The sequence below is a fragment of the Mustela nivalis genome (assembly GCF_964662115.1).
Source record: "Mustela nivalis genome assembly, chromosome: 8".
Taxonomy (NCBI): domain Eukaryota; kingdom Metazoa; phylum Chordata; class Mammalia; order Carnivora; family Mustelidae; genus Mustela; species Mustela nivalis.
In genome coordinates, this window is record NC_139027.1 from 115,888,109 (window position 1) to 115,913,969 (window position 25,861).

Sequence of the window (25,861 nt, forward strand, 5' to 3'; positions counted from 1 at the left end):
TTCCAAGGATCTCCAATGAAATGAACTGAGCAGGGAGTTATCTCTGGAATGTGGGTGCCTGGTTACCTGGGTTCCAAATTCTGTTGGGCTCTGTTGTCAGAACAGTGAGGGAACCGCTTCCTGGGAACCCCTTACCCGACTTCCTCCTCACACCAGAGCTCCCTGAGGGCCCCCTCCCCCAGCTGCTCAATGCTCTCCCTCTATGCCATGCCGAATCCATACAGTGACACCCACACAGCCTACCCACAGTCCCCGTGAGACCCGGGTGCGGACGGTGTCCCCACTGGGAGGACACAGAGCTGGGTTAGGACCAGGCTCCTGCTCATGCCCAGGACTGTGACCCTGGACAGACCCTGTGCCTCTCAGGACCTCCCCAGTCTCCCCATCTGCACAGTGAGGTCTTCTGGCTTCTACCTCTAGGGACGCCATCAGGGATAGGACCTCTACATACCTTCTTGCTATCACAGGAGCCTGGGACACGCACGTGGCAATGCAAGGACGAGTTGGGGGCTGGGTGGAGCACAGAACACAGCTCAGAGGGGCCTGGGTCTGTTCTGGGGCCCAGGCAAAGCCACCCTCCTCCGGCCGGTCTCCCAGCCCCTGTGGGAAGGTTGCAGTGAATTGATTCTGACCTTGTCTTCCCACAACACAGATTTCCAGGGGCTCCCATTAGGTTTAGGACCAGGCTCCAGGGCCTTGTCTGCGCCCATGTGCTGGACAGTCCCCACAGTGGTCTCTGGCATTCCCGAACCCTGGTCACACATCCCTGTGGAATCCTCTCCCCTCCAGCGTGGATGGCCTGTGTGACTGCGCTGTAAGGAAGAGAATGGAGCAAGTGATGGGAAATGGTTTCCAACCTGATTGAAGAAAGTCTGCGTTTCTCCTGGTTCTCTCTCTTATGTTCACTCTCTATCTCTGTCTTCTCTGTGTGTCTCTGTGTCTCTCCTAGGAGCAGGACCTGGGGGCTCTGGGGGAGTGAGAAACCTCCTCCCATTTCCCTCTCCTGTCCTGGTGCTTGGTTCATTCTTAAGGCCTCTTCACTCTGACCAAACCACTGACTCTGGAACCTCTTCCAAATGGGGACCCTGAGGCTGCAACAAGGAATGTCCTGACCTTGGTCCCTAGACCAGTGGTCCAGTGCTCTGCCACATTCTGCAAACCCAGGTCATCAGGTCCCCAAGCCCCCAGGCTGTCCTCTGCTCAGAAGGACCTTGAGGTATTTTGTCAACAAAGCATTTTCCTAGGCCTGGGAGCACAGTGGGTCAGGGATGAAGATCTGAGGCTAACAGATATTTCTACAAGCCTGTGGGGCCCTAGGGACACCCCATCTCTATGGCCCATTTGACAGAAGAGTAAGCTCAGGCCTTTTGTACTGCAACCCCATCTGGACTTGGGGGGGAGGTGTAATATCTTCCTACTTCCAATAGTCCAGGATGGTGATGGACCCCAGACCCCTGACCCTGTCCTCTCCCAGTGCCCTGGCAACCCTCCTGGGCCCCTTGGGGACCCCCTGACCATCAACCTGGCCTATCTCCCATCCCCATGCTATGGGTCTGCGTTCTTGCCAGGGGTCCTGATGCCCCTGCCCCATGGCCCAGGTGTCTCTGACATCTTTCTTCTTTCCACCTTGTCACCCACCTTGCTCCCAAGGTGTCCACCCCTTCTGACCCTGAGCTGGGCAGTCAGAGTGGTGTGTGTGTGTGTGTGCGCGCACGCGCGCACATGACTTTACTTGTCTGGGGATGCCCAAGGTCATGTCCCCATATGGAAGGGGATGGGTAGCTATCCCTGAGGATCCGAGGGTCTCTCACCCCAAAGAGAACCTCATTGGAGTGTTGGGGCTGGCCTAGGACTGGAGAGCAGCCCCACTCCTTGGACTCTGTAACCCTCATTTGTCCTGGGCCAGTCCCTGCCTCTCTCGATCCCAGGTTCCCAACTGTCCCTGAGGGTTGGACATGGAAATGCTCAAAATTGGCCACTCCTTCAAGGGTAGGTGGAGGACAGGTGTACCAGGCACATAGGCCTCCCTCCTGAGAGGGCCAGGTGTGCACAGAGGACCTGGACACAGCACCTGTACCATGACCCAGTCCCGTGGTGGATGTGCACGAGACCCACGGCTCCGCACCTGACCAGTCCCCCATGTTTCCTCACCACCGCCAAGGGCTCTGTGGCCCCAAAGTCCGCTTAGCCCTGGAATTATGCCCATCCTGGGCAGCAAGCCTGAGGGTGCAAGGTCAGGTAGGTGGACATCTGGGGACACAAAGGTCACTGAATACCCTCCACCCAGCTGGCCGGGAATGCAGACTGCTCCCAAGGTCCAGCTAAGTGCTGGTCTGGGCTGGAGGGCCTGGAGGCAGCAGTGGACACTGACTTGTGAAGGGGAAAGAGCCATCCACCCCATTCCCCTTCTCCTCTCTTCCTTCTTCCTCATTTTCTTGGTAGGACCCTGGGACAGAAGTCCAGCCTGTCCCTGGTTGCAGCCCTGGCTGGAGTCAGAGGTGTGGGAAGGAGGCTGGGGAGGAGGGGCCCACCAGCATGATGCCCGAGTGTGAAGGTGTTGTTACTGTAATGAGGGACCCCACAGGCATTCAGGGATTTCAGCCCTTTTCAGACAGGAGCAGTGGCCCCAGGACTCGGCCCCTGTCCCATCCTTCACCCTCCACGAGGCCTCACATCCCCCCAGCCTGGTCCTTGTCTGCAGCCAGTCCTCCCTCCAGCCCCAGGAAATCCATCTGCTCCAGGGGCTGCAAAGTCATTACAAGCTAGAGCCAAGTCAGCCCTAGCGGGCCTGGGTCTGGGTCCGGAGGCCCACAGTGAGGACAGGTGAGGCGGCACAGGAGCTGGGAGAGGGCAGAGTGGGAGGCCTAGAGGCCTCCCTGGAGGCCATGGCTCCCTGATCAGTGCAGACCCTGCTGTGGGCCGGCTCCTAGGACATCCAGACCCCCAGCCGCAGGCAGGCTCTGGGAGGGAGACCAGAGTGTGGCTCCTGCTAGCTCAGATGTGTCACTCTGTCCTGTGTCTACAGCGTGCCCCACCAGCTGCATTCTCCCTCCTAGTCAGCCAGCAACACACTCGGGGCCAAGAAGAACAATCCATCATCCAGCTCAGGGGCCAGTGTGTGGCTGAGCAGGCAGGGCAGGGCTCACTCTGGGGTCAGGGAGTCTCGGGCTGGGCTAACGGAGGCTCCGGAGGGCTGGCTTCCAGGCCCTCCGCTGACCAGTCCTGTGACTGGAGCCATTGGCCTCCCCTCTCCGGGCCTCGCTCTCTGCCTCTGTGCAGTGTGCTGATGTTGAATGATCGCTCCCATGGCTGGAGCATGTGGGGTGCTGTTGATTGACTTAAGCTGGGCACAGAGCCTGGACTGCAGAGTGCAGTGGGGATGTCGTACGGTGTCACCAGTGAGCACCCCTCCCCCTCAAAGCAATCCAGCCCTTGCGTGTGGCTGCCAGGCCCCTGGGAGACCACACTCCTGACACCAGGTCCCTGTGTGTGGCTCTTCCTCAGCAGTGGGACAGGTGGGGACCCCAGGACATGGGGCCAGCTCCTCCCTCTGAGGGCATGAGGACAAGGAAGATTTTCCCTGGGGTCCCCCAAGGCCATGTAAGAGGGGAGGTGGCTGCTCCCAAACAGGACATTGAAATTCTGCTTCTGTTAGAGCCTGAGCGCTGGGGTGTAGTTCCTTCACTTGCTGGGCTGACAAGACACACACGCTCTCCGTGAGTCAGTTAAGCCACTGACTTGATTTTGGCTCAGGGTGTGCTCTCATGGTGTGAGATCGAGCCCCATGTAGGGTCGGTGTCTAGTGCAGTGTGGGCTCATGATTCTCTCTTCCACTTCCTGCCTCTCCCACCACACTCCTGTCACGCTCTCTCTCTCAAATAGATTTTTAAAATCTTCATAAAAATGGAATCATACAGAATGTACTTTTAAAAAATTGTAAAAAATCCTAACATTGATTTTGCCATTTTAAACATTTTCAGTATGAAGTCTGGTAGTGTTAAGGATACTTACACTGCTGTGAAACATATCTTGAGAATATGTCATCATGCAAATCTGAAATTCTGTTCCCATTATTATATGTTTTTCATGTAGAAAACACATTTATTTAATTATGTTCAGTTAGCCAACATATAGAACAACATTAGTTTTTTATATAGTGTTCAACGATTCATTAGTTGTGCGTAACACCCAGTGCTCATCACAACACGTGCCCTCCTTAACACCCATCACCCTGTTGCCCCCTCCTCCTCTTCTCTGTAACCTTCAGTTTGGTTCCCAGAGTCGAGAGTCTCTCATGGTTTGTCTCCCCCTCTGATTTCTTCCCATTCATTTTTCCCTCTTTTCCTCCATGGTCTTCCACACTATTCCTTACATTCCACATATGAGTGAAAGCATATGGTAATTGTCCTTCTCTGCTTGTCTTATTTCATTCAGCCTAATCCCCTCCAGGTCCATCCATGTCGATGCAAATGGTAGATATTCATCTTTTATTCATCTTTTCTGATGGCTGAGGAATATTCCATTGTGTATATGAACCAAATCTTTATCCATTCATGTGTTGAAGGTCATCTTGGCTCCTTCTACAGTTTGGCTATTGTGGACATAGCTGCTATGAACATTGGGGTGCAGGTGTCCCTTCTTTTCACTATGTCTGTATCTTTAGGGTAAATACCCAGTAATGAAATTGCTGTTTGGTAGGGTAGTTCTTTTTTTTAACATCTTGAGGAACGTCCATACTGTTTTCCAGAGTGACTGTACCAGCTTGCTTTCCCACCAATAGTGTAAGAGGGTTCCCCTTTCTCCACGTGCTCGCCAACATCTGTCATTTCCTGACTTGTTAATTCTGACCATTCTAACTGATGTAAAGTGATATCTCATTGTGGTTTTGATTTATATTTCCTGATGGCAAGTGATATTGAATATGTTGCCATGTGCCTGTTAGCCATTTGCATGTCTTTGGAGAAATGTCTGTTCATGTCTTCTGCCCATTTCTTGATTGGGTTATTTCTTTTTTGGGTGTTGAGTTTGAGAAGTTCTTTATAGATCTTGGATACCAGCCCTTTATATGACATATCATTTCCAAACATTTCCCATTCCAATGGTTGCCTCTTTTATTGTTGACTGTTTCCTTTGATGTGCAGAAGCGTTTTATCTTGATGAAGCCCCAATAGTTCATTTTTGCTTTTGTTTCCCTTGCCTTTGGTGATGTGTCTAGGAAGAAGTTGCTGTGGCTGATGTCAAAGAGGTGACTGCCTATGTTCTCCTCTAGGATTTTGATGGGTTCCTGTCTCACACTGCCATCCATTCTGAGTTTATCTTTTTGTGTGATGTAAGAGAATGGTTGAATTTCAATCTACTGCATGAGGCCATCCAATTTTCCCAGCACCATTAATCAGAGAAACTGTCTTTTTTTCCATTGGGTATTCATTCCTGATTCGTCAAAGATGAGTTGGCCATAGAGTTGAGGGTCAATTTCTGGGGTCTCTATTCTGATCCATTGATCTATGTGTCTGTTTTTGTGTGAATACCACGCTGTCACAGCTTTGTAATATAGCTTGAAATCAGGCATTGTGATGCCCCCAGCTTTGGTTTTCTTTTTCAACATTTCCCTGACTACGTGGGGTCTTTTCTGGTTCCACACAAATTTTAGGATTGTTTGTTCTAGCTCTATGAAAAATGCTAATGGTATTTTAATAGGGATGGTGTTGAAAGTGTAAATTGTTCTGGGTAGCATAGACATTTTAGCCATGTTTATTCTTCTGATCCATGAGCATAGAATGGTTTTCCATCTTTTTGGGTCTTCCTCCATTTCTTTCCTAAGTGTTCTGTAGTTTCTAGAGTTTAGATACTTTGCCTCTTTGGATAGGTTTAATCCAAGGTATCTTACAGTTTTTGGTGCTATTGTAAATGGAATTGATCCCCTAATTTCTCTTTCTATGGTTACATTGTTAGTGTATAGAAAAGCAACAGATTTCTGTGCATTGATTTTGTATCCTGACACATGACTGAATTGCTGTATGAGTTCTAGTAATTTGGGAGCAGAGTCTTTTGGATTTTCCATATAAAGCATAATGTCATCTGTGAAGAGAGTTTGACTTCTTTGTCAATTTGAATGCCTTTTATTTATTTTTGTAGTCTGATTGCTGAGGTTAGGACTTCTAGTACTCTGTTGAATAATAGTGGTGAGAGTGGGCATCCCTGCTGTGTTCCTGATCTTAAGGGAAAAGCCCTCGGCTTTTCCACATTGAGAATGGTATTTGCTGTGGGCATTTCATAGTTGGTTTTTATGAAACTAAGAAATATCCCCTCTATCCCTACACTTGGAAGAGTTTTAATCAGGAAAGGGTGTTGTATTTTGTCAAATGCTTTTTCTGCATTAATTGAGAGGACCCTATGGTTCTTGTGTTTTATTTTATTAATGTGCACTATCATGTTGAATGATTTGTGAATGTTGAACCACACTTGCATTTCAGGAATAAATTCCAGCTGGTCGTGATGGACAATCCTTTTAATGTACTGTTGGATCCTATTGGTTAGGATCTTGTTGAGTGTTTTGGCATCCGTATTCATCAGGGATATTGGTCTGTAATTCTCCTTTTTGATGGGGTCTTTGTCTGGTTTTGGGATCCAGGTAATGCTGGCCTCATGGAATGAGTTTGGAAGTTTTCCTTCTGTTTCTATTTTTTGAAACAGCTTCAGAAGAATAGGCATTATTTCTTCTTTGAATGACAGCCTTGCTGGATAAGGTATCTTTGGCTGCATATTCTTCTTATTTAGTGTCCTGAATATGTCCTGCCAGCCCTTTCTGGCTTGCCAGGTCTCTGTAGACAGGTCTGACATTATTCTGATGTTCCTCCTTCCATACATAAGAAATCTCTTTTCTGGATTGCTTTCTTGATTCTAAGATTTGCAAGTTTTCCATTTTTAATTCTAATAGTTATTTATAGACTATTTTATATTTTCTATGTACACCCTCATATTATCTGTGAATAGTCACAATTATCCTCTCAATTCTTATTCCTTTTGTTTCTCTTGCTTTAAAACATTTGGTAGCTTCTCCAATCCAATGTTGACTAGAGTAGCATTGTTTGAAGATTTTCATATACCTTTCTCAGTATCTGATAGAAAAGGCAGATGAAACATTGGTAACATATGTGACCTCATTGACATATATGGAACATTACACATTAAGTACAGGACACATTATTTTCCAGGGGTCCTAGGATATTTACCTAAGTAGACGATGTTGTGCCATGAAGCAAATCTACACATTTTAAAGCCTGAAATTAACTAGATCATATTCTTAGACCACAGGGAAATTGAGTTATAGTCATAATGAAAAGAAAACCAGGAAGTCTCTCAATGTTTAAAAATTAAATGTAACTTGGGGGGAGGGGGTTTGAGAGAAGGGGGTGGGATTATGGACATTGGGGAGGGTATGTGCTTTGGTGAGTGCTGTGAAGTGTGTAAACCTGGTGATTCACAGACCTGTACCCCTGGGGATAAAAATATATGTTTATAAAAAAAAATTAAAAATTAAAAATTAAAAAAAAAATTAAATGTAACTTTACTACATATCCTAAGGGTCAGAGAGGGAATCACAAGGGGAATTCACAACCTTTCCTAAATCAGAGCTCACAGACAATGGCACTCTATCTGTGAAGAGTGGTATAATTAGCTAGACAGGAGTTGAGCCTTAAGTCAGAGTTCTGCCTGCCCCAGCCACACCTGGAAGCCTTGGCCTGTGGTCCCCCCACAGCTGTCCTTTTTGGTGACCCTGAGCTAAGAGGGACAACATGGCCATATGGAAATGGGAAGCTCTATACCCCTGGAGATGACAGTGCTATTGTATTGTCCTCACCAGTCCAGCAGCATGTTTTCTGTGAAATATGACAGAATAACAGGTTCTTGACCTTCCTTAAGGTTTGAAAATCATCTCGTGAGTCATCTACTAGAAATACAGATTCAACATGTGTTCTTTCTTTTGGAAAAGAAATAGATCCCAAAGTAATTACGGCTTCCTGAGTGCCTGCTCTTGAGAGCCATTACACCAGCTCTTTGTGAAGTTCTCCCTCTTAAACTTCTAAACTATGATGTAGCTATTATTAGTCACATTTTCTAGATGGTTAGACAGGGGCTCAGAGTTGATTTGAGTTACAGAGGATTTTAGTGTCAGAAACCTAAGTGGGACCCCCAAACTGACTCCAAATCCCTTGTTATTCAATACATGGTACTATTTCCTTCTTATCTCTGGTTTTCTTGATCTGGAAACATCTCAAGTCTCAAGATTTTCTTGTTGTGTGGTCAACTGGAATGAATTCAGCTGGTCTTTTTACCTCTGCCCATCATGATCATTAAGAGTGGAGGACCTCTGAGTAAGATACTCAAAGATCCCTAGGAATAGAGACATTATAACATTTTTCTGATATTAAAGTTACTGAAAGAACTATCGTTTTAAAGTTGATTCAGGTTCTGGCAGTTGATTCAGAGTGTGCTGTAACACAGGTCTGAAATATTATTCAAAGACCCTCAGCTCACCCTCTTCTACAAAGTGAGACAATGCTTATAAATTTTATTAAACTATTCCCTTACCCATGATTACTTACTTCCCATTAGTCAAAATCTTCAGGGAAAGAGCAAAGACAGTGAACCCAAGCTTTCGGGGGACTTTAAGTTTAAATTAGTGTTGTGACAATGAACTACTCTGTTTTATTCTGTAGTCCAAGGGAATGGTGCCAGACAGCTCTGAGATGATGGGAGGTTCTAAAATTATGATTTTAAATCATATGTGTGTTTCAGAGATTTGGACAGGAGAAAGGGAGGAGCTCAGCTTCTGTGAACACCTCTGTTACCTGTGTTGACCATGGAACAGGTAACCTGTAGGCATCATTTTTATTTCTTAGTAGTATTGGTTTTTTTTTTAAACTTTATTTTTTTTTTTTTTTAGTGTTCCAAGATTCAATGTTTATACATCACACCCCGTGCTCCATGTAATCCATGCCATCCATGCCCCCCACCAGGCTCACCCAACCCTCTCCCCCTCTCTCCCCTCCAAAACCCTGTTTGTTTCTCAGAGTCCAGTCTCTCGTGCTTCATCTCCCCCTCCAATTTCCCCCAACTCCCTTCTCCTCTCCTTCTTCCAGCGTCCTCGATGTTATTCCTTATGCTCCACAAGTAAGTGAAATCACATGATAATTGACTCTCTGTGCTTGACTTATTTCACTCAGCATAATCTCCTCCAGGCCCGTGCATGTTGATACAATAGTTGGGTATTCATCCTTTCTGATGGAGGCTTAGTAGTATTGTTAAAGGTGATTTTGCTGGCGGTGGCAGCACCTGACACTCAGCACCTCCTACCGTGTTCTGGGGTGGCATGTCCCGAGGTGAGCACATAACCACTGTTTTAATCATTATTTTCTCTACACAGATGTGGACTACTGTATTTGACTTTGCTTATGCAGGTCATAAGTTCCAAAAGGCAATCTGATGCACAGAGGCATACATTCAAAAACACTCGAGACCGAAACAACATGCTTTAATAAGGAATGATGCATGGGGCACCTGGGTGGCTCAGTGGGTTAAAGCCTCTGCCTTCGGCTCAGGTCATAATCCCAAGGTCCTGGGACCGAGCCCTGTGTCAGGCTCTCTGCTCAGTGGTAAGCTTGCTTCCTCCCCTCTCTCTGCCTGCCTCTCTGCCTACTTGTCTCTGTCTGTCAAATAAATAAAATCTTTAAAAAAAAAAAAAAGGAATGATGTATCAGATTTGGTGAGTCCTTGTTCTAACAAATAAGGATTTTTCCCCTTTTCTATGATATACACAACCCCACTGATAATGTATTATATGAACATTTTTCCTTTTGCATCTCCAGATTATATTCATTGTCTGAGGCAAATTAAATCACCAAGATTTGCTGTCAGTATTTTAACACCTACATTGGAAAACAGACCCAGGGTAGAAGCCCACTAAAATCCATTATAAAACCGTATTAACCTGTCTTGGGATTCCAGTATAGTGCTGGAATTTATTCCTGATAAACACTACATGGGAAAGTGGGACATCTGCCATCCCAGCTCTAGGAGAACCAACTAATATCCGGCAAATGAAGACCATTTTGATAGTCTTTGACACTAATTTTTATGATACAAATTTATAAACTGATTTTTGTAAAGGACTGGGTTTTAAAAGTGTATTTAACTTGATGTTTTCTATCAGCATAAATGAGTTAAAATGATCATTTAATAGTTGTCAAAAACAGTTGCCAGAGATAATCTGCATGAAGGAAATAAGCCTGCAAATGGCTGTTTGCTAGTGGGAAGTATGGTTTTTAATATGTAAGAGATATTCAGAATGCTCACACCGAAAAATGCCTCAACTTTTCTAAGTATAAGAAATCACCTTGAGTGACATCTAGATTCCTAAAGAAGAATGATTGTACAGTTTGGATTAAGTATCTTGGACTGGTTTTAAACAGTGTTTTGTCCTGAATCTGCCAAAGCATCCGTCCAGCTTGGTATCCTGTGAAAATTTGTTATTTTCTGGGTAGACATTCTTATAGAGCATTGTCTTTAAAATCAGATTGTCCCTTCTATATTGGGGTGCCTGGGTGGCTCAGTGGGTTAAAGCCTCTGCCTTCAGCTCAGGTCATGATCCCAGGGTCCTGGGATTGAGCCCCATGACAGGCTCTCTGCTCAGTGGGGAGCCTGCTTCCTCCTCTCTCTCTGCCTACTTGTGATCTCTGTCAAATAAATCAATAAAAACTCTTAAAAAAAAAAGAAATAGTTTGAAAGCATTTTTGTTTTCTAATTTAAAATTAATATTTTCGTATAGATATCGTGCAATAAAGCTGAAGTAGGATGTGTGGTTTTTGCAAATGTTTTAACAGCAGACAAAATTTTACATTTGTAAAATTAATATGTTGTACTGGTACAACATAGTTTTAAATTATATTTTTAAAAGGTCTCAGAAAAAAGGTGTTTTTGTCTCAAGTTCCTCTCTTTAGTAGTAATTGCAATGATAATGGAAATTTTTGTCTTTTACCATCCATGAGCCCCAGATCCTGGGCTCCCAGGGAAGCTATCCTTTAACATTTTACCAAGCTCAAAATGATTGGGTAAAACGTCAGAGCATGGGCCCTATTTCTGCCCCAAGCACATGTTGTACATCTCCTAGAAGAAGAAAAAGATAACCAAAAAATGTCATTGCAAATGTATGGAAAAGAAAAACAAAAGAATCTCTCCTTCTCCCATAACATTAAGGTCATACTACCTTGCACATACTGAAGACATAAGAAAAAGTCTGTAACTTTCTGGAATGTTCTTCCTCATGATGATGTGTAGCTCAGTATGTTAAAACAGAACGAATCTAGAAACCCGTCCTAAATGTTCTTCCCCCAGAGCACTCCCTTCCTTGTGAATATTGTGTCTCCCAGGCAGCTGTCTCAACTTGGGTTTGAATAAAACTCTCTTATTTTCTCTCTAAAATGTTTAAAAGGGTTTGTTCCTTTAGTGTAGACAATAACAATGTGTTTTCTTTTTAAGTTAAAAATCAATGTTCCTGGTTCACAACTCCAACATCACAGAAGGGCGCCTATTCTTGTTCATCCTGGAGCTCCCTGCAGAACCAAGCATATGTGTATATATATTCCAGCACAAATGGGCTCATCCTAGAGGATGCTGGAAGGTCTGAAAAGCACTATCCACTCCATGGGTGAAGCCAGGTGAAGCTCCTCCAGCTTAGAGCATTACTTTTTGGGTCTTAAAATTGCCTTGGAAATGTGGGAAACCATTGCTTTTCCTTTAAAAAAAAAAATTTATTTACTATTTGACAGAGTGACACTGTGAGAGAGGGACACAAGCAGGGAGAGTGGGACAGGGAGAAGCAGGCTTCCCACTGAGCAGGGAGGCAGATGTGGGGCTAGATCCGAGTACACTGAGTACCCTGGGTCATGACCTGAGCTGAAGGCAGACGCTTAACAACTGAGCCACCCAGGCGCCCCAACCATTGCATTTCCTAAAGCCCAAACCTGGGAAGGTCTGAGAGCTCCTGACCTTGCCAGGAGCCAGGAACAGCTCTGCAGGTAGGGCTCGTGCTGGATGGGGAGGGGCAGGGTCTGAGGGTGGTCTGCAGCCAGAGGGGTCCCTGGAAGGGGGCAGATGTCTGGGGGAGGGGGTGCTCTGCCCACGACCTGCCCATGCCTGTCCCTCAGAGCCAGGTGTTTGAGCGAGGAGGCTCTGCCTCCGAGAATACCTGCAAAAGCAGGGAGGCACTAAGGGCGGGTCGCTTGGTACAGGCAAGAGCGGCATCCAATAGACTATGGGCACCAGCCTTCCCGACCAACTTATTAGCATGTGGTGTGGAGCTGTTTCCTCCGTGGGCGGACCCAGAGCTGCCAGAAGTTGCAGCAGCGGGGCGGCAAAGGGACGCTGGGAGAGGTCCTGGGCTTGGGTCCTGGCTTGGTGAGTTTGGGCTGTGCGCTGTGTGGGTCTCCAGCGGGGTAGGGTCCTTGAAGGGCACCTGAAGCGAGTTCATCGTGGGTACTCAGATGGGTTTTCTTTTTTCCCTTGAAAGTCTCAACTGCCCGATGTCCTTCAGCTGGCCCTGTCCCCCACATCCCTGAACTCCAGGGCGCCAGCTCACCAAGCTTTTGTAGGATGGGTTGTGGACATTTCAAGGTTTCCTGCATCCCCAGGAAGAGTGCATGTAAAGACAGCACACAGTCCCTAACTTCAGTGGGGTGCCACCCGTCCCCTGACACAGAGCAAGTAATGGACCTTGAGCAGCACCCCGAGTTCAGCAGGGTGTCCCCTGTTCCCCACCCCCCACAGGTGTGGTACTAACAAGCCCCAGAGCAGTTCCCCAGCTCCAGAATTTTGCGTCCTGTCCACGGGGTTGGTGGTTATGGGCTGTCAGGGTTGTGCAGGAGGGTCCTCCAGGTTCCTGCCCGTCCCGGCACAGGTGTGGCGCTAACGAGCCCCAGAGCCATCCCCCAGTTTCAGCATTGTCCAAGTTCCCAGGGAATGATGGTACTGGGCTGTCAGGATCCTGCAGAAGCATCCACCAGGTGGGGGCCTGGAAGCCGGAGGAAACCAGACCCCACTCAAGTTGCATGAGGAACAGGTGAGTTGAGGTGTTCATTTGGAAGGATGATTTCATTCTTCCAAGAAAGACAAAGTAATTTGTCTACCTTAGAATATTGATAATTACTACTTAAGAAAGAAGTATGTGTTTCCAAAAAAAAAAAAAAAAAGAAAAAAAAAAAAGAAAGAAAGAAAGAAAAAGAGGAAAGAAAGAAAAAAAGAAAAGAAGTATGTGTTTTCTCTTCTCCCAGGAACAGAAGCAGGTGCGCCGGCTTAGGTCAGAGGAGCCTTCTCATCCCCACCTGCCAACACTTCTCTGATTTGGCTCCATGAGACCCAAAGTTTTGAACAACAGCATCTGAGTCAGTCACGCAGCTCATCACAGGACGTCAGCGTTCTGAGAAAGCCGCAGGTACATTGGGCACAATGTCACTGACATGTCAGGACTGGAGGTAAAACTTCTTTTTAACCCAAAACCTCCTGGACTTTTCTCTCTTCTCTAGTTGAGCCATGAAGTAAGACTGGAGTAGCTGTCCACATTCTGGATTTGGTGCGAGAGTTCCTTAGTTTCCCTGCAGGTAGAATATCACAGGGAAAACCTGCATTCAGTACTTTTTTTTTTTCCACGTGGAATGTCCATGAGAGCCTCTGGTGTCTGTCTTTCTGTGTCTGAGTTACTTAGCATAATGCTCCCAAGGTCAATGTTTCCATGTCTGGTTACTGTGAATAATGCTGCCGTGAACATGGGAGTGCATCTCTCTTTTGGGGGGCATGTTTTTGTGTTCACCAAAGAAATACTCAGAAGAGCAAATACCGGGTCATGTGGTAGCTGTATTAATTTTTCCCAGAATCTCCACAGCATTTGTCACAGTGGCTGCACCAATTTCCATTCCCACCAGCAGTGCACAGGGTCCCCGTGGTGTCTGTCTCTGGGACGATTGCCCTACCCACAGTTGTGAGCTGATAGCTCATTCCGGTTTTGACTTCTGTTTCCCTGAGGACAATTAGTGATGTTCAACAACTTTCTCTGTGTCTGTAGGTCACCTGTCTGCCGTCTTTGGAAAGTAGCTATTCACATATTCTCCCCAGCTTTTACATTTTTGTTTGGATTTGAAGGAGTGTTTCACGTATTTTGGATATTAGCCTCTTCTCACACTTACAGTTTGCAGATATCTTTTCTCATTGGGGGGTGTTGCCTTTTCAGAGTTTGATGGTCCCTTTTGTCGTGCAGAAATTTCAGCTTGATGTCCTTCCACTTGTTTATTTTTGCTTTTGTTGCCTTTGCTTTTGGTGTCTGATGTAAAAGTCTCTTCCCCAAAACCAGTATGAAGAAACTTACTACCTTTTTTTTCTTCTTGGAGGTTTATGGATTCAGTTCGACCATTCATAACTTGTATGTGTGGTGTAAGAGAGTGATGTAGTCACATTCTTCTGCACTTAGTGTCCAGTTTTCCCAGTACCGTTCACTGAAGACACAGTCCTGTCCCTATTGTATATTTTCTGCTGCTGGGTCTTAAGTTAAGACCATACATGTGTGGGTTAGCTTCTGAGGTTTCTCTTTTTTCTTTTCTTCTCTTCTCTTTTCTTTTTTTCTTCTTTCTTTGCTTCCTCCCATCTGTCCTTCCTTCCTTCTTGTCTTACAGCTCATTTGTTGGGAAAATATTTTTCCTGTCAGAATATAGGCAGTGTGGACTTCATTGGTGACGTCTTCATACTCTTTGTTAGGACATTTCTCCTAAATCTGTGTTCTTGTAAATGAGTAGCTGATCAATAGCTTTGAACAGGTTGAACATTTGGGCAGAAGTACTTAAGCAGTATTCTGTTCTTCCTTCAAACACCAGATTGTGTCTGATTGTCTTCTTTTGTGATGCTCTCAGTTGTGATGATGGATTTCTATATTTCGTTTTCTGTGGTATGTTTATTAAAACGAATTTAATTTTTCTTAAAAGTGTGGATTCTTGGGCGCCTGGGTGGCTCAGTGGGTTAAGCCTCTGCCTTCAGCTCAGGTCATGGTCCCAGGGTCCTGGGATCGAGTCCCGTATCGGGCTCTCTGCTTGGAAGGGAGCCTGCTTCCTCCTCTCTCTCTGCCTGCCTCTCTGATGCTTGTGATCTCTGTCTGTCAAATAACTGAATAAAATCTTTAAAAAAAAAGTGTGGATTCTAAGTCATCTGTATTTTATAATATATATTTATATAAAATAGCATGTTTAAAGAAATGCATTTATTGGGGCTCCTGGGTGGCTCAGGGGTTAAAGCCTCTGCCTTTGGCTCAGGTCATGATCCCAGGCTCCTGGGATGGAGCCCTGCATGGGGCTCTCTGCTCGGCAGGGAGCCTGCTTCCCCCTCTCTCTCTGCCCACTTGTGATCTGTCAAATAAACAAATAAACAAATAAACAAATAAAATCTTTTAAAGATTGGAAGCCACTGTTGGAACAGGACATAAATATTATTAACTCCCATTCAGAGTTAATAATTCTATCAGAGCTAAGTGTAAGTATGCCTTTAATATATGAATGAATAAACTTTGCCAAAAGTACTATGATTATTAGTTTCTGAGATTTCTATTGTGTTCCATTGACCTGTGTGTCTGTTTTTATGCCAGTCCCATACTGTTTTGATGTCAACAGCTTTGTACTCTAGCTTGAAATTGGAGTGTGCTGACTCCTGGTCACTTAGTCGCTTGTTTGCTTGATTGCTTTTTTTATCAATGAGATTATTTACTTATTTATTTTTACTTAGTTTACATTTGTATTCTACATGTTTTTCTGTCACTTCTTTTTTATTATGATCATGAAATGTGTTATTTGTTTCATGCACAAAGGTTTGTGATCCTTCTGTTGTACACACCACACAGTACTCACCGCAGCACATCCCTCCCCATGACCATCACCAGCCACCCCAACACCCCACCCCCTCCCCCTCAGAATCCCTGTTTGTTTCCTGAGTTTAAGTGTTTCTTAGGCTCTGTCTCCCTCTGTGGTTTCATCTTGCTTCCTTTTTCCTCTCTTCCCCTTGATCCTCTGTCTCACTTTTTAAATTCTGCATATCATCAATGAAATAAGGGGGTCGACGATAGTGGTGGAGGCCTTAGGGGGACATGCAGGTTTTTCCAGCTCTGAGGATTTTGCACAGTTCCAAAAGGCATGGTTTCCTTCTGGGGGGGCAGGCAGAGTCCTGCAGTGTGACTCAGGGGTCCCCAATCTGTAGGCCTTGGGAACCAGGACTCTGGGTTAGAATGAGAGCCAAGGGTCATGGCTGGTCTGATCTGCCAGAGCTGAGGCGAGCTTCCCACATGGCTGAGTTGAGGGTGGGGTTCAGGATGAGTTGAGGCTGCGGGTTTGTGTCCGAGAGTACACCGAATGTGGGGGCGACCTCAGGTGGGCATGCAGGTTTCCCCGATCTGCGGGTTTTATGCAGCTCCAAATGGTTTCCTTCTGGGGAGCAGGCAGAGTCCTGTAGTATGGCTCAGGGATCCTGAATATGGAGGACTTGGGGGCCAGGACTCTGGGACTGAAGCCTAAAACCCAACCTAGGGCTAAGGTTAGGGCTTAGGGGAATCCACTGGTGCTGAGGTGAGCTCCCAGTGGGCTGAGTTGAGGGCGGGGCTCAGACTGAATGTCAGGTTGCAGGATTTTGCGGGGAGAGAGGGGCCTCAGGTGGGTGTGCAGGTTTCACCCACTCTGAGGGTTGTTTGCAGCTCCAAATGGAACAGTTTCCTCCTGGGTTCCAGGCAGAGTCCTGGGGTGTGGCTCAGGAGTCCCAGTCTGGAGAGCTCTGGGGTTAGGGTTAGGGCCTAGGGACATGGCAGGCCTGATCTGCCAGTGCAGAGGCGGGATCTTTGGGAGGCTGAGTTGAGGACCGGGATCAGGTGGTTCATCAGCCTCTGGGTTTTGTGGCCAGGAGGAGCTGACAGAGGTTCAGGGAATGTCAGGGAGGCATGCAGGTTTCTCCTGGTCTGAGGGTTCTGTGTGACTTCGAATGGCACGGTGTCCTCCTGGGCAGCAGGCAGACTCCTGGAGTATGGCTCCGGGGTCCCCAATCTGGAGGGCTCAGGGACAGGCCCCTGGGGATGGAAGACTGAAAACCCAGCCAAGGGTTAGTGTGAGGACCTAGGCATGGTTTCCTCCTGGGTGGCAAGTGGAGTCCTGCATTATGGCTCAGGGGTCCCCAACCTGGAGGGCTTAGGGTGGCCAGGCCTCTGGGAATGGAAGTCTGAAAAACCAACCTAGACCTAGGGTTAAGGCCTAGGGACATGGGAGGCCCCATCTGCCAGCACTGAGACAGTAACGCCTTGGGGCTGAGTGGAGGGTGGGGTCAAATGGGGCATCAGGCTGCAGGTTTTTGGCCAGGGGGCCGCTGACAGTGGCAGTGGTTTCAGGGGTGCATGCAGGTTTCTCCCACTCTGAAGGTACTGTGGAGCTCCAAAAGGCATGGTTTCCATCGGGGTGTGGGGCAGGTAGACTCCTGGGGTGTGGCTCAGAGGTCCCCAATCTGGAGGGCTTGGGGGCCAGGCCTCTGGGAACGGAAGCCTGGGAACCCAACCCCGGGTTAGGGTTCAGGCCTAGGGGCCTAGCAGGGACCAACTCCCAGTGCTGAGGCTGGCTCCCTGGGGTGCTGAGTAGAGAGGGGGTTTGGCTGGCATTTAGAGGCGACCTGGGCCACACCTGCACATGGTGTTTAGAGTGCTTTCTCGAAGGCTTCAGGGGACACCATGCGAGACCCCAGGCCAGGCCCAGGCGGCTCCCCCAAAGGCCCCCGCTGCCAGAAGCGAGTTTGCCAGGGCTTCTGGCCAATTCTCACAAGATTTCTGCCCAAACTGACATGGATTTGGGCAGAAAGCTCGTGAGAATTGGCCAGCATTGGGCGGTGATTCAGGCTGCCCGCCCGTGCTGTGCTGGGAGTGCGTACTCGCTAGGTGCCTGTTGGGGTCCTGCGGGACTTCGAGGCATGATCACGTGGCTCCAGACAGCCCCCGCAGAGGAGAGCTCCCTGGGGGCGGGTTTCAGGGAGGGGGCGAGACTGAGCATCAGGCTCCTGGTTTTTGGCATGTGGGCGCTGAAGCTGAGTGTGGCCTGAGGGTGTCATGCAGGTCTCTCTTGCTCTGAGTTTCTCGGAGCTCCCGACGGCACTCTTTCCTCCTAGGTGGCAGGTGGACTCCTTGGGTGTGGCTCAGGTTTCCCCAATCTGGAGGGTATGGGGGCCAGGCCTCTGGAGACTGAAGTCTGAAATTCCAAACTAAACTTATCATTAGGGCATCGGGGCATGGCAGGCCCGATCTGCCGGCACTGAGGCGGGGTCCCTGGGCATCTGAGTTGAGGTCAGGGGTGTTGCAGTGTGTCAGTCTCCAGGTTGGTGGCTGGGATGGGCCGCCGAGTTTGGGGGTGGCTTCAGGGAGGCACGCAGGTTTCTTCTGGTCTGAGGGTTCTGCACAGCTCCAAATGGCAGTTTCCATGTGATGGTAGGCAGACTCCTGGGGTGTGGCTTTGGGGTCCCCAAACTGGAGGGCTTGGTGGACAGGTCCCTGGGGACAGAAGCCTGAAAACCCAACTTAGGGTTTGGGTTAGGGTCTAGGATCATAGCAGGCCCGATATGCCAGTGCTGAGACCAGCACCCCAGGGGGCTGAATAGAGGGAGGTTTTGGCCATGTGTGCACCTGACTTTTAGAGTGCTTTCTTGTACGGTTCGGGGTGTGACCACTCAGGACCTCAGGCCAGGCCCAGTTGGCTCCCCTGAAGCCTGTGCAGCCAGAAGGGAGCTCGCTGGGGTTCTCCAGCCAATTCTCACGAGCTTTCTGTCCAAATCGATATTGATTTGGACAGAAAGCTCGTGAGAATTAGCTGGCATTGTACAGCAATTCAGGCCACACTCACATCTGCTGTTGAGCGTGCTTTCTGGCTAGGTGTGTGTTGCAACCACGGGAATTCGGGCCAGGGACACCTAGTTTCGTGAGTGGTGAAGTCAGAAGGAGAGTGTTTGGGAATTCTTCTGGATAGAGGCATGCTGGTGGCTTCAAGGAGCTTGTCAGGAACCCTGGGGTGAATTTCTTGCCTGATGCTGGGTGAGTCAGATTATCCCACAGGTTTTCCATTTCCTCCTCAGGAAATTGCTGGCAGGTAATGTTCTGCTTAAAACAGAACCCACCTGCACTGTCGGTGGGCATATGGGCTGTTGCAGCCACTGTGGAAAAGAGTATGGCGGTTCCTCCAAAAGCTAAAAACTGAACAATCCTAGGATCCAGAAATTGCACTCCTAGGTATTGCCCCAAAGGACACAAAAATGCATATTCGATAGGGTACAAGCACCGTGATGTTTATAGCAGCATTATCAACAACAGCAGAAGTATGGAGGGACTCCCAATGTCCATTCACTGAAGAATGGAGAAAGAAGATGTGGGTGATCTGCATCTCTACCTCTGGCTCTATCTCTACACAATGGAATAGGACCCAGCTTCAAAAAGAATGAAATCTTACCATCTGCTGGATGTGGATGGATCTAGAGTGGATTAAGCTCCACAAAATCAGTAGGATAAGACCAACACCCTATGACTTGACGCCTATGGAATTTTCAGAAAGAAAACAGATGAACATAGTAAGGGGAGACAGATAGGCCAATGAAGAAACAGACTCCACCTTAGAGCGCAAACAGAGGGTTGCTAGAGGGAAGGGGTTGGGGGGATGGGCTCAGTGGGCGATGGCTATTAGGGAGGGCACTTGTTGTGATGAGCTCTGGGTGTTCTTGCAGGTGAGGAATCACAAAATCCTACCCCTGAATCAAAGGAATTAACACCGCATGGAAATGAATTGGGATTGAAGTCAATGAAGAAAAGACCCTATTCTGCTTCCTGAAGAGTGAGGTAAAAATGGAGTGACTTTCACTCTCCTAGTCTGTAGATGATCATTTTCAAGCACACTGTGATAGAATACACTAGTTTCTTATTGCATAAGGAGCCCTCAGAAAGCTGCAATGAACGATTCAGATCTCAGAGCACGTTGATGTTCCATTGATATGTTCCTTCCAGTTTGCCCAGGTACAAAAGTAAGTGAAGAGAAATAGGACAGAAGAGGAAAGGAGGTGTTAAGCACTCAGTAGGTAGCCTTCCCCCTTTCTCATGGAAGCCCTGGGCCAGTGTAAATTTAGAAGAAGGAGGTGGGGGGGCGGATCCCAGAGCTTTGTTGCAGACGAGTTCCTTGTCTGCCTAGAGCTGACAGGGGTCCCTGAGGAGAGCTGAGCTAGGGGCATGGCAGGCCCAACTGCTGGTCTGGAGGTGGGTTCCCCGAGGGGCTGAGTTGAGGATGGGGGTCAGGCGGCACATCAGGCTCCGGGTTTGTAGCCGGGGGCTACAGAACGTGGGGGAGTCCTCATGAGGTCATGCAGGTTTCTCCAGCTCTGAGGGTTCTGCGCAGCTCCAAACGGACTGGTTTCCTGCTGGATGGCAGGTGGACTCCTACAGTATGCTCCAAGGTTCCCAATATATAGGGCTTGGGGGACAGGCCTCTGTGGAAGGAGCCTGAAAACACAACTTAGGGTTATAGTCTTAGGGCATGGCAGGCCCAATCTGCTGGCGCTGAGGCAGGCTCTCCTCAGGGTTGAGTTGAGGGAATGTGTCCAGCAGTGCGGTAGAATCGGGGTCTCTGGCCAGGGGGACTGTTGATGGTGGGGGTGGCTTTAGAGGGGCATGCAGGTTTCTCCTTCTCTGAGGGAACTGTGGAGCTGCAAACAGCACATTTCCCCCCTGCATGGAGGTCAGATTCCTGGGTTGTCACAGAGAGATCCTTAATCTGGGGGGTTTGGGGGTCAAGCCTCTTGGGATGGAAGCCTGAAAACCCCACCTAGGGTTAGGGTTAGGGCCTAGGGCCATTGCAGGCCCTATTTGCCAGCTCTGAGGCAGACTTCCCTCAGGGCTGAGTTGAGGGCAGCAAGAATCCAGCTTTATGGCCAGGGGGGCCGCCGATGGTGGGGGTGGCTTTAGGGAGGTGTGCAGGTTTCTGCCCATCTGAGGGTGCTGCGCAGCTCCGAAGCTCAAGGTTTCCTCCCATGTGGTGGGTGGAGTCAGGGTGTTCACTCAGGGGTCCTTAATCCGGGGGGCTTGGGGGCCAGGTCCCTTGGAATGGAGGCATGAAAACACATATCAGGGTTAGAGTTAGAGACTGGGGGCATTGCAGGCCTAATCTGAGGCAGGATCCCCCTGGGCCTGAATTTAGGACATACATCGGGCAACCCGGCAGAATCAGGGTTTGTGGCTGGAGGGCCGCCGATGGTAGGGGTGGCTTTAGGGGAGCATGCAGGTTTCTCCCACTCTGAGGGTTTGGTGCAGCTCCAAACAGCACGGTTTCCTTCCACGGGGTGGGCGGAATCCTGGGGTGTTGCTCAGGAGTCCTTAGTCTGGGGGGTTTGGGGATTAGCCTCTTGGGATGGAAGCCAGAAAACCAAAACTAGGGTTAGGGTTTGGGCCTAGGGGCATGGTAGGCCCGATCTGCTGGTGCTGAGGCAGTCACCTCAGGGGGCTGAGTAGCGGGAGGCCTTGGCCTCGAATGCGCCCGGCTCCTAGAGAGCTTTCTTGCAGGGTTTGGGCTTTGACCACTCAGGACACCGGGCCAGGCCTAGACGGCAGCCCTGCCGGCCCTCGCCACCAGAAACGAGTTCGCCAGGGGTTCTCCAGCCAATTCTCACGAGCTTTGTGCCCAAATCAATACTGATTGGGGCAGAAAGCTCGTGAGAATTGGCCGGCATTGGGCGGCAATTCGGGCCACGCTGGCGTCTGTGGTCTAGAGTGCTTTCTTGCTAGGTGCCTGTCACGGCCATCCAGGACCACAGGCCAGGCCGACGCGGCTCCCGTGAGACCCCCTGCACAGGGGAGAATTCCAGGGGCAGAGTTGAGGGAGGAGGTCCGGCTGAGCATCAGCCTCTGTGTTTGCAGCCTGGTGGGGGACCAAAAGTGGGGGTGGCCTCAGGGGGGACATGTGGGTTTCTCCCACTCTGAGGGTTTTGCGCAGCTCCAAACGGCATGGTTTCCTCCTGGGTGGCAGCCGGAGTCCTGGGGTGTGGCTCAAGGGTCCCCAACCTGGAGGGTTTGGGGGCCGGTCTCTGGGGATGGAAGACTGAAAACCCAACCTAGGGTTAGGGTTAGGGTCTAGGAACATGGCAGGCCTGATCTGCTGGCGCTAAGGTGGGATCCTCAGGGGGCTGAGTTGAGGACGGGGGTCAGGTGCGTGTCAGGCTCTGGGTTTTGTGGGGTGCGGGGAAGGTGACCGCTGAAGGTGGGTGTGGCCTCAGGGAGGCATGCGGGTTTCTCCCAATCTGAGGGTTCTGTGCAGCTCCGAACGGCACGGTTTCCTCCTGGGTGGCAGGCAGACTCCTGGTGTTTTGCTCAGAGGTCCCCAATTTGGCGATGCAGTGCCCCAGTGGCTTTAGATCTGTTGAGGCGTTGTGAGCTGCATTAGGAGACGCTGGCAGGCCCGGCAGTGCCAGTTCACACCACTGGAGGGAGTGGTGAGCCCTGGTGCAAGAGTCCCTGGAAGGCATGGCAATGCTGCTTGCCACCACTGGAGGCAGTGGCGAGCTGCAGTGGGAAACGCGCCTTACGAGGAGTCCATGCAGCCTCTTGACTCTGAGGGCAGTGGTGAGATGCTGGGTGAGAGACCCTGAAAGGTGAGGCACTGAGGTTTGTTTTTACGGGAGGGAGTGGTGAGCTGTATAGTCTGTGTCCCCAGGCTCAAGAGTGGTGGTAACAGGCCCAGAAGCCGGGCCCCCACTCAGCATTGTGGCCCGTTTCCCCAGGTTTGCAGGTAACATGCTGTCAGAATGGTTCAGGAGAGCCCTCCCAGTGGGGGTCTGGTGGGGGAGGTGGAAACCAAACCTGGATGGCTCAGTGGACAGGGCCCTGGGGACGGAGACTGAAAACCCAACTGAGGGTTAGGGCAAGGGCCTAGAGGCACTGCAGGCCCGATCTGCCAGCCCTGGGGTGAGCACCAGAGTGGACTGAGTAGAAGGCGTTCTTGGCGGTGCATGCGCCTGGCTCATAGAGGGCTTTCTTGCAGGGTTTGAGCCGTGACCACTCGGGACCCCAGGCCAGGTGTAGGTGGCAGCCCTGCGGGCCTGTGCTGCCAAAAGCATGTTCGCCAGGGGTTTTCTGGCCAATTCTCACGAGCATACTGACCAAATCCATATCGATTTGGGAAGGAAGCTCGTGAGAATTGGCCAGCATTGGGGGGTGATTCTGGCCATGCACACGCCCCGTGTTTGGATTGCTTTCTCTCCAGTTGTGTGTTGTGGTCATTATCAGTTTGAACTATGGATAGCTCGTGAGAATTGGTCGGGAACTCATGAGAATTGACCAGAACACTTGGTGAACTCTGTCCCAGCGACAGGGGCCCTCACGGGTGCCATCAGGCCCTGCCTGTGTTCCCAAGTGGTCACAACCTGAATCGTGTAAGAAAGTGCTCTAAATGTCAGGCCCGCATACAGACCACATTGCTCAGAACACGGGTAAACCCCATACTCTCATCAGCCTCCCAGAGAGCATGCCTCAGCACCGCAAATTCGGGCTTGCCATTCCTGTAGGTTCTAAACCTTGCCCTACTTGCATTTTCAGACTTCCTTCCCATAGGTTGAGCTCCCAAGCCCTCCAGATTGGGGACCCCTGCACCACACACCATTATTCTGCCTGCCACCCAGAAGGAAACCATTCCAATTAGAATATCACAAACCCTCAGAGCAGGAGAAACCTGCATGGCCCCCTTAGGCCACCCCCAATTAGCTGCCACCATGGACACAGACTCGCAGCACGACACTCACCTGACACCCACCCACAACTCAGCCCCCTAGGGACCTCACCTCTGCGTGGGCAGATCAGGCCTGTCCTGCCCCTAGGCCCTAATTCTAACCCTTGGTTGGTTTTCAGGCTTCCCTCCCCAGAGGCCTGGCCCCAAGTACTCCAGATTAAGGACCCCTGAACCACACTGCAGGAGTCTGTGTGCCCCCCCTCCTGGACACAAACCCACAGTCTGTGATACCTGCTCTCACCTCAGCCCATTTGGCCTCTTTCCCCAGAGGCCAGGCCCACAAGCCCTCCAGACTAAGAACCCCTGAGCTACACCACAGGACTCTGCCTGCTTCCCAGAAGGAAACTATACTATTTGGAGTTGCATAAAACCCTCAGAGTTGGAGAAACCTTTATGTTGCCCTCAGGCCACCCTGACTTTTGGAGGCCCCTGGATACAACCCACAGGGTGCCACTCAGACTGACCCCCACCCTAAACTCAGATTCCTGGGAGCTCATCTCAATGCCTGCAGATCAGGTATGCCATGCCCCTAGGCCCTAACACTTACACTAGGTTGCGTTTTCAGGCTAGCATCCCCAGAGGCCTGGTTCCAAGCCCTCCAGATTGGGGACTGCTGAGCCACACCACAGGACTCTGCCTGCCCCGCAGAAGGAAACCAGGCCATTTGTTGCTGTGGAAAACCTGCAGAGTATGAGACACCTCCGTGCCACCCTGAGGCCATCCCCCCACATTCAGCCACCCCGGTGGACACAAACCCACAGCCTGACACACATCCTGACCCACGCCTTCAACTCTGCCACCCAGGAAGCTGGCCTCAGCTCTGGCAGATAAAACCAGCCATGCCCCTTGGTCCTAATTCTAACCCAGAGTCCTGGCTCCCAAGCCTTCCAGACTGGGGACCCCCTGAGACAAACCACAGGACTCCACCTGACCCCCAGAAGGAAACCATGCCATTTGGAGCTGGAAAAACCTGCACACAGCCTTAAGACATCCGCCAGCATCAGCAGCCCCCCTTATTTCATAGATAATATGTGAAATTTAAGAAATAAGACAGAGGATCATAGAGGAAGAGAGGGAAGAAGGAAGCAGGATTAAACCAGAGAGGGAGACAAAGCATAAGAGACACGTAAACTCAGGAAACAAACAGGGATTCTGAGGGGGACAGGTATGGAGCAATGAGGTTGCCGTGATGTCATGGGAAGGGTATGTGCTGTGGTGAGTACTGTGTGGTGTGTAAAACAGAAGGATCACAAACCTGTACCCTTGAAACAAGTAACACATTATATGATCAATTAAAAAAGGAAGTGAAAGAAAAACATGTAGAATACAAATGTAAAGTAAAAATAAATAAATAAATAACCTCACTGATAAAAAAAGCAATCACGCCAACAAGTGACTAAGTGACCAGGAGTCAGCACACTCCCAATTTCAAGCTAGATTACAAAGCTGTTGTCATCAAAACAGTACAGGACTGGCATAAAAATAGACACACAGGTCAATGGAACACACTAGAAAGCTTGGAAACTGATCAATAGAATTCTTAACACTGAGTGGGAATTAATAATATTTATGTCCTGTCCCATCTGTTGCTTACAATAAATGCATTTCTTTAAACATGATGTTTTATATAAATATATATTATAAAGTAAGGGTGCCTTAGAATTCACACTTTCAAGAAAAATAAATTCACTTTAATAAACCTACCACAGAAAAGGAAACATTGATATCCCTCATCCCAACTGAGAACATCACAAAAGAAGACAATCAGACATGATCTGGTGTTTGAAGGAAGAACAGAATACTGCTTAAGTACTTCTGCCCAAATGTTCAACCTGTTCAAAGCTATAGATCCAGCAACTAATTTACAAAAACACAGATGTCAGAGAAAAGGCCTAACAAAGAATATGAAGACATCATCAATGAAGTCCACACTGCATATATTCCGACAGGAAAAATATTCTCCCAACAAATAAACCGTAAGACCAGAAAAAAGGAAAGAAAGA

At 49.0% G+C, this 25,861-nt stretch overlaps 1 long non-coding RNA gene across 1 annotated transcript; it reads left to right on the forward strand.

Annotated features, from left to right (window-relative positions):
- The first annotated feature begins 12,405 nt into the window (after positions 1-12,405).
- Positions 12,406-25,234, forward strand: LOC309871091. The gene is made up of 5 exons (XR_014315026.1): positions 12,406-12,456; positions 12,956-13,117; positions 13,329-13,489; positions 19,819-19,930; positions 24,424-25,234. It is a non-coding gene; the product is annotated as an uncharacterized lncRNA (long non-coding RNA).
- Positions 25,235-25,861: the final 627 nt, after the last annotated feature.